Source organism: Bison bison, unplaced genomic scaffold (genome assembly GCF_000754665.1).
Source record: "Bison bison bison isolate TAMUID 2011002044 unplaced genomic scaffold, Bison_UMD1.0 scf7180017864244, whole genome shotgun sequence".
NCBI classification, from domain to species: Eukaryota; Metazoa; Chordata; class Mammalia; order Artiodactyla; family Bovidae; genus Bison; species Bison bison.
Window position 1 is genome coordinate 2650646 of NW_011494816.1, and position 8969 is coordinate 2659614.

The 8969-nt window shown below is 38.5% G+C and overlaps 1 long non-coding RNA gene across 2 annotated transcripts in view; it reads right to left on the minus strand.

Moving 5' to 3' along the window:
• The window catches only part of LOC104993774, a 63376-nt gene extending 55828 nt beyond the window's left edge, over window positions 1-7548 (minus strand). The window contains exons 1-2 of one of the 2 annotated variants that reach the window (XR_825873.1): window positions 7394-7548; window positions 6368-6432 (exon numbers count right to left, since the gene is read on the minus strand). This is a non-coding gene — a long non-coding RNA (uncharacterized LOC104993774). The remainder of the gene's footprint in view (window positions 1-6367; window positions 6433-7393) is intronic. The other variant, XR_825872.1, reaches the window with a different exon arrangement.
• Window positions 7549-8969: the final 1421 nt, after the last annotated feature.

Below are 8969 nucleotides of genomic sequence, written 5' to 3' on the forward strand. Positions count from 1 at the left end.
GAACAACAATAAAGTTTAGTGGATATGCAATTGGAGTCCCATAAAAGGAGAAGACAGAAACAAAATTTAGGGAAAAAATATTTTAAGATTTAATGGATGAAAAATTTTTTAATCTGATGAAAACTATATAATGCATATATCCAAGAACCACAACACACCTCAAACATACAAAACATGATAAAACTACACCAAGGTACATCATAATAAAATTGTCTCAAACCAGTGACAAAGGAAAACCTTAAAAGTAATCAAGGGAAAATACACATTAAGTGTAGAGGAACAAAAAATAAGAATGACAGCAGACTTTAAAACAAAAGCAATGAAAACCAAAAATGCAGTGAACCAACATCCTTAAAGTACTTAAAAAAAAAAAAAGTGAAGCTAAAATGGAATTCCGTGCTCAGCAAATATATCTTCCAAAAAATAAGGTAAAGACCTATTTGAATATACAAAACCTGAGAGAATTTGGCAGCAGCAGACCAGCACTGTATGAAATGTTAGTGGAGGGGGCAGTCCTAAGATGGCAGAGGAATAGGATGGGGAAACCACTTTCTCCCCCACAAATTCTTCGAAAGAACATTTGAACACTGAGCAAATTCCACAAAACAACTTCTGAATGCTGGCAGAGGACAACAGGCACCCAGAAAGACAGTCCATTGTCTTCAAAAGGAGATGTTTCATCATCGGTGCTGTATGGATGGAGAAGTCTTGAAGCTACTGTAAGAATAAGACTGAAAGCCAGAGGCAGGAGGCTTAAGTCCAAAACCTGAGAACACCAGAGAACTCCTGACTCCAGGGAACATTAATTGATAAGAGCTCATCCAAAAGTCTCCATACCTACACTGAAACCAAGCTCCACCCAAGATCCAACAAGCTCCATAGTAAGACATATCATGAAAATTCTCCAACAACACAGGAAAATAGCCCTGAGCTTTAATATACAAGCTGCCAAAAGTCACACCAAATCCACGCATCTCAAAACTCACTACCAGACACTTCATTGCACTCCAGAGAGAAGAAATACAGCTCCACCCACCAAAACACCAACGCAAGCTTCCCTAACCAGGAAACCTTGAAAAGCTACTCATCCAATCATTCCCCCTACAGGGAGGAACCACAAACTGCCAGAATACAGAAAGGCCACCCCAAACACAGCAATCTAAATAAGATGAAAAGGCAGAGAAACACTTAGCAGGTAAAGGAACATGATAAATGCCCACCACACCAAACAAAAGAGGATGAGATAGTGAGTCTACCTGAAAAAGAATTCAGAATAATGAGAGTAAAAATGATCTAAAATCTTGAAAACAAACTGGAGTTACAGATAAATAGCCTGGAGACAAGGATTGAGAAGATGCAAGAAATGTTTAACAAGGACCTAGAAGAAATAAAAAAGAGTCAACCAATAATGAATAATACAATAAATGAGATCAAAAACACTCTGGAGGGAACCAACAGTAGAATAACTGAGGGAGAAGATAGGATAAGTGAGGTAGAAGATAGAATGGTGGAAATAAATGAAGCAGAGAGGAAAAAAGAAAAAAGAATTAAAAGAAATGAGGAAAACCTCAGAGACCTCTGGGACAATGTCAAACACCCCAACATTTGAATCATAGGAGTCCCAGAAGAAGACAAAAAGAAAGGCCATGAGAAAATACTTGAGGAGATAATAGTTGAAAACTTCCCTAAAATGGGGAAGGAAACAGTCACCCAAGTCCAAGAAACCCAGAGAGTCCCAAACAGGATAAACCCAAGGCGAAACACCCCAAGACACATATTAATCAAATTAACAAAGATCAAACACAAAGAACAAATATTAAAAGCAGCAAGGGAAAAACAACAAATAGTACACAAGGGGATTCCTATAAGGATAACAGCTGATCTTTCAATAGAAACTCTTCAGGCCAGAAGGGATTGGCTGCTGCTGCTGCTGCTAAGTCGCTTCAGTCGTGTCCGACTCTGTGCGACCCCATAGACGGCAGCCCGCCAGGCTCCGCCATCCCTGGGATTCTCCTGGCAAGAACACCGGAGTGGGTTGCCATTTCCTTCTCCAATGCATGAAAGTGAAAGGTGAAAGTGAAGTCACTCAGTCGTGTCCGACTCTGTGGGACCCCATGGACTGCAGCCTACCAGGTTCCTCCATCCATGGGATTTTCCAAGCAAGAGTACTGGAGTGGGGTGCGATTGCCTTCTCCGGAAGGGATTGGCAGGACATACTTAAAGTGATGAAAGAGAAAAACCTACAACCCAGATTAGTGTACCCAGCAAGGATCTCAGTCAAATATGAAGGAGAAATCAAAAGCTTTACAGATAAGCAAAAGCTCAGAGAATTCAGCACCACCAAACCAGCTCTTCAACAAATGCTAAAGGATCTTCTCTAGACAGGAAACACAGAAAAGGTGTATAAACTTGAACTCAAAACAACAAAGTAAATGGCAATGGGGTCGTACTTTTCAATAATTGCCTTAAATGTAAATGGGTTGAATGTCCCAACCAAAAGACAAAGACTGGCTGAATGGATACAAAAACAAGACCCCTATATATGCTGTCTACAAAAGACCCACCTCAAAACAAGGGACACATACAGACTGAAAGTGAAAGGCTGGAAAAAGATATTTCATGCAAATAGAGACCAAAAGAAAGCAGGAGTAGCAATACTCATATCAGATAAAATAGACTTTGAAATAAAGGCTGTGAAAAGAGACAAAGAAGGACACTACATAATGATCAAAGGATCAATCCAAGAAGATATAACAATTATAAATATATATGCACCCAACATAGGAGCACCACAATATGTAAGGCAAATGCTTACAAGTATGAAAGGGGAAAATAACAAAAACACAATAATAGTTGGAGACTTTAATACCCCACTCACACCTATGGATAGCTCAACTAAACAGAAAATTAGCAAGGAAACACAAACTTTAAATGATACAATGGACCAGTTAGACCTAATTGATATCTCTAGGACATTTCACCCCAAAACAATGAATTTCACCTTTTTCTCAAGTGCAACAGAATCTTTTCCAGGATAGATCACATCGTAGGCCACAAATCTAGCCTTGGTAAATTCAAAAAAATTGAAATCATCCCAAGCACCTTTTCTGATCACAATGCAATACGATTAGATGTCAATAACAGGGGGGAAAAAAGTATTAAAAATTCCAACATACGGAGGCTAAACAACATGCTTCTGAATAACCAACAAATCACATAAGAAATCAAAAAATGCATAGAAATGAATGAAAATGAAAACAAAACAACCCAAAACCTATGGGACACTGTAAAAGCAGTGCTAAGAGGAAGGTTCATAGCAATACAGGCTTATCTCAAGAAACAAGAAAAAAGTCAAATGAATAACTAACTCTACACCTAAAGCAACCAGAAAAGGAAGAAATGAAGAACACCAGGGCTAGTAGAAGGAAAGAAACTGTAAAAATTAGAGCATAAATAAATGCAAAAGAAACAAAAGAGACCATAGCCAAAATCAACAATGCTAAAAGCTGCTTCTTTGAGAAGATAAATAAAATTGACAAACCATTAGCCAGACTCATCAAGAAACAAAGGGAGAAGAATCAAATCAACAAAATTAGAAATGAAAATGGAGAAATCACAACAGACAACACAGAAATACAAAGGATCATAAGAGACTACTATCGGCAACTATATGCCAACAAAATGGACAACTTGGAAGAAATGGACAAATTCTTAGAAAAGTATAACTTTCCAAAACAGAATCAGGAAGAAACAGAAAATCTTAACAGACCCATCACAAGCACAGAAATTGAAACTGTAATCAGAAATCTTCCAGCAAACAAAAGCCCAGGACCAGATGGCTTCACAGCTGAATTCTACCAAAAATTTACAGAATAGCTAACACCTATACTACTCAAACTCTTCCAGAAAATTGCAGAGGAAGGTAAACTGCCCAACTCATTCTATAAGGCCACCATCACCCTGATACCAAAACCAGACAAAGATGCCACACAAAAAAGAAAACTGTAGGCCAATATCACTTATGAACATAGATGCAAATATCCTTAACAAAATCCTAGCGAACAGAATCCAACAACATTAAAAAAATCATACATCATGACCAAGTGGGCTTTATCCCAGGGATGCAAGGATTCTTTAACATCCACAAATCAATCAATGTAATACACCACATTAATAAATTGAAAGATAAAAACCATATGATTATGTCAATAGATGCAGAGAAAGCCTTTGACAAAATTCAACATCCATTTATGATAAAAACCCTCCAGAAAGCAGGAATAGAAGGAACATACCTCAACATAATAAAAGCTATATAAGAAAAACCCACAGCAAACATTATCCTCAATTGTGAAAAATTGAAAGCATTTCCCCTAAAGTCCGAACAAGACAAGGGTGCCCACTCTCACCACTACTATTCCACATAGTTTTGGAAGTTTTGGCCACAGCAATCAGAGAAAAAAAGAAACAAAAGGAATTCAGATTGGAAAAGAAGAAGTAAAACTCTCACTGTTCACAGATGACATGATCCTCTACATAGAAAACCCTAAAGACTCCACCAGAAAATTACTAGAGCTAATCAGTGAATATAGTAAAGTTCCAGGATATAAAATTAACACATAGAAATCCCTTGCATCCCTATACACTAACAATGAGAAAACAGAAAGAGAAACTAAGGAAACAATTCCATTCACCATTGCAACAAAAAGAATAAAATATTTAGGAATAAATCTACCTAAAGAAACAGAAGACTTATATATAGATAACTATAAAACACTGATGAAAGAAATCAAAGAGGACACAAATAGATGGAGAAATATACATGTTCATGGATTGGAAGCATCAATATAGTGAAAATGAGTATACTACCTAAAGCAATCTTTAGATTCAGTGCAATCCCTATCAAGCTACCAATGGTATTTTTCACAGAATTAGAACAAATAATTTCACAATTTGTATGGAAATACAAAAAAAAGCTTTGACTACCCAAAGCAATCTTGAGAAAGAAGAATGGACCTGGAGTAATCAACCTGCCTGACTTCAGGCTATGCTACAAAGCTGCAATCATCAAGACAGTATGGTACTGGCACAAAGACAGAAATATAGATCAATGGAACAAAATAGAAAGGCCAGAGATAAATCCACACACCTACAGACACCTTATCTTTGACAAAGGAGTCAAGAATATACAATGGAGACAAGACAATCTCTTTAACAAGTGGTGCTAGGAAAACTGGTCAACCACTTGTAAAAGAATGAAACTAGAACACTTTCTAACATCATACACAAAAATAAACTCAAAATGGATTAAAGATCTAAATGTAAGACCAGAAACTATAAAACTCCTGGAGGAAAACATAGGGAAAACACTCTCTGACATACATCACAGCAGGATCCTCTATGACCCACCTCCCAGAATATTGGAAATAAAAGCAAAAATAAACAAATGGGACCTAATTAAACTTAAAAGCTTTTGCACAACAAAGGAAACTATAAGCAAGGTGAAAAGACAGCCTTCAGAATGGAAGAAAATAATAGCAAATGAAGCAACTGACAAAGAATTAATCTCAAAAATATACAAGCAACTCCTGCAGCTCAATTCCAGAAAAATAAATGGTCCAATCAAAAAATGGGCCAAAGAACTAAACAGACATTTCTCCAAAGAAGACATACAGATGGCTAACAAACACATAAAGAGATGCTCAACATCACTCATTATCAGAGAAATGCAAATCAAAACCACTATGAGGTACCATCTCATGCTGGTCAGAATGGCTGCTATCCAAAAGTCTACAAACAATAAACGCTGGAGAGGGTGTGGAGAAAAGGGAACCCTCTTACACTGTTGGTGGGAATGCAAACTAGTACAGCCACTATGGAGAACAGTGTGGAGATTCCTTAAAAAACTGGAAATAGAACTGCCATGTAATCCAGCAATCCCACTGCTGGGCATACACACTGAGGAAACCAGAATTGAAAGAGAGATGTGTACCTCAATGTTCGTCGCAGCACTGTTTACAATAGCTAGGACATGGAAGCAACCTAGATGTCCATCAGGAGACAAATGGATAAGAAAGCTGTGGTACATATACACAATGGACTATTACTCAACTATTAAAAAGAATGCACTTGGATCAGTTCTAATGCGGTGGATGAAACTGGAGCCTATTATACAGAGTGAAGTAAGTCAGAAAGAAAAACACCAATACAATATATTAACGCATATATACGGAATTTTGAAAGATGGTAACAAACACCCTATATGCGAGACGCAAAAGAGACACAGATTTAAAGAACAGACCTTTGGACTCTGTGGGAGAAGGTAAGGGTGGGATGATTTGAGAGAACAGTATTGAAACATATATATTACCATATGTGAAATAGATTTCCAGTCCAGGTCTGATGTAAGAGACAGTTCGATGCACTGAGACAGTCCTGAGGGATGGGATGGGGAGGGAGGTGGGAGGGGAGTTCAGGATGGGGGACACGTGTACACCCATGGCTGATTCATGTAGATGTATAGCAAAAGCCACTACAATATTGTAAAGTAATTAGACTTCAATTAAAATAAATAAATTACTTTTTAAAAGAGAAGATTTAAAAACCAAAAGATAAACATTGAATGAATACTGTCCACCCAGAGAATCAACATCAGCTAATCAAATCTCACTAACATTCCTTCTGGGGAACAAAGATACTCTAATTCCCTGAATGCTGCTGCTAAGTCGCTTCAGTCGTGTCCAACTCTGTGCAACCCCATAGACAGCAGCCCACCAGGCTCCCCCGTCCCTGGGATTCTCCAGGCAAGAACACTGGAGTGGGTTGCCATTTCCTTCTCCAATGCATGAAAGTGAAAAAGTGAAGTCGCTCAGTTGTATCCAACTCTTCGCAACCCATGGACTGCAGTCTACCAGGCTCCTCCATCCATGGGATTTGCCAGGCAAGAGGACTGGAGTGGGGTGCCATTGCCTTCTCCAATTCCCTGAATACTAATATCTAAACACTGAGCTGCACGATGGAGTTGAAAAGGAATCTAATTTATGAACACTGACTGCAGTAGGTATTTGTGGAGGCATGGAGGGTCTAATAAGAAGCCATAATGACCCTTTTTGGGTTGCCTGATATCAAGCCGGCAGAAATAGGAGGAAGTGGAAGACTTTCTAGGAGGAGGACTGTACCTAAACAACTTCATGGGACCACAGAGCTTCCAAGGTCTCCACGTGTGGGAAGTCTGTATGTCCCTTAAATAACTCATACTTAAGCTTAGACTGCTTGGCCCTGAAAATAAAACATCTCCTTTGATTAAGCTGCCTGCGAAAGTTACAAGGCTGCTCCACAATCATGACAGAACACACAATAAACCACCATGGTCACAGATCTAAATGTTCTATATTACCTGCTTCCTTTGCCAAGTCAGGGTAGTCTCGTGCATTCTCAACTCCAGGCTTTGTGAATTAGAATATAGAAGGAGATAATAAATAGAAACAAATATAGTTAGATTTTCTCACAACAGAGAGTTACACTTCCTCACAACCATAACAATTCATCTGTCTATTCATTTAAACAAAAATATACTGAGCGTTTATCAGTGTTTCTGGACTCTGATAATAAATAATAAACAGTTCATATCCTCGAGGAGCTTACGATCTACTGGAAAACAGGCATTTACACCACAGTGTCTTAAATACAGAATGATTTGGGAGTGACAATTACCCAGCTTCAGGGACTAGAAAGGCTTTCCAGAGGCACTGACATTTAAATTAAGTCTTTAAGAATGAGTAAGAGTTAGCCGAGTGAATGAAAAGGAAAAGTCTAGAGCAAAGGCCTAGAAATGATAGACTATGACAATTAAATATGCAAACAATTTTATATTGTAGAGGCTGAAACACATGGTTGGAAACGGCAAGTGATAAGGACAGAAAGGTTACTTAGGACCAAATGATTATTATTTCTAACATTTATTGGGTACTTACTGTGTTGCCCATTGTACTAAGCACCTCATATATATAAACACGTTTAATCTTCACAACAATCCTAGTAGGTAGGTACTATGCAAGAGAGTTCCAGAAAAACATCTATTTCTGCTTTATTGACTATGCCAAAGCCTTTGATTGTGTGGATCACTCAATAAACTGTGGAAAATAAACTGTGGAAAATTCTGAAAGAGATGGGAATACCAGACCACCTGATCTGCCTCTTGAGAAATTTGTATGCAGGTCAGGAAGCAACAGTTAGAACTGGACATGGAACAACAGACTGGTTCCAAATAGGAAAACGAGTACGTCAAGGCTGTATATTGTCACCCTGTCTATTTAACTTATATGCAGAGTACATCATGAGAAACGCTGGACTGGAAGAAACACAAACTGGAATCAAGATTGCCAGGAGAAATATCAATAACCTCAGATATGCAGATAACACCACACTTATGGCAGAAAGTGAAGAACTAAAAAGCCTCTTGATGAAAGTGAAAGTGGAGAGTGAAAAAGTTGGCTTAAAGCTCAACATTCAGAAAATGAAGATCATGGCATCCGGTCCCACCACTTCATGGGAAATAGATGGGGAAACAGTGGAAACAGTGTCAGACTTTATTTTTCTGGGCTCCAAAATCACTACAGATGGTGACTGCAGCCATGACGCTTACTCCTTGGAAGGAAAGTTATGACCAACCTAGATAGCATATTCAAAAGCAGAGACATTACTTTGCCAACAAAGGTCTGGCTAGTCAAGGCTATGGTTTTTCCTGTGGTCATGTTTGGATGTGAAAGTTGGACTGTGAAGAAGGCTGAGCGCCAAAGAATTGATGCTTTTGAACTGTGGTGTTGGAGAAGACTCTTGAGAGTCCCTTGGACTGCAAGGAGATCCAACCAGTCCATTCTGAAGGAGATCAGCCCTGGGATTTCTTTGGAAGGAATGATGCTAAAGCTGAAACTCCAGTACTTTGGCCACCTCATGAGAAGAGTTGACTCATT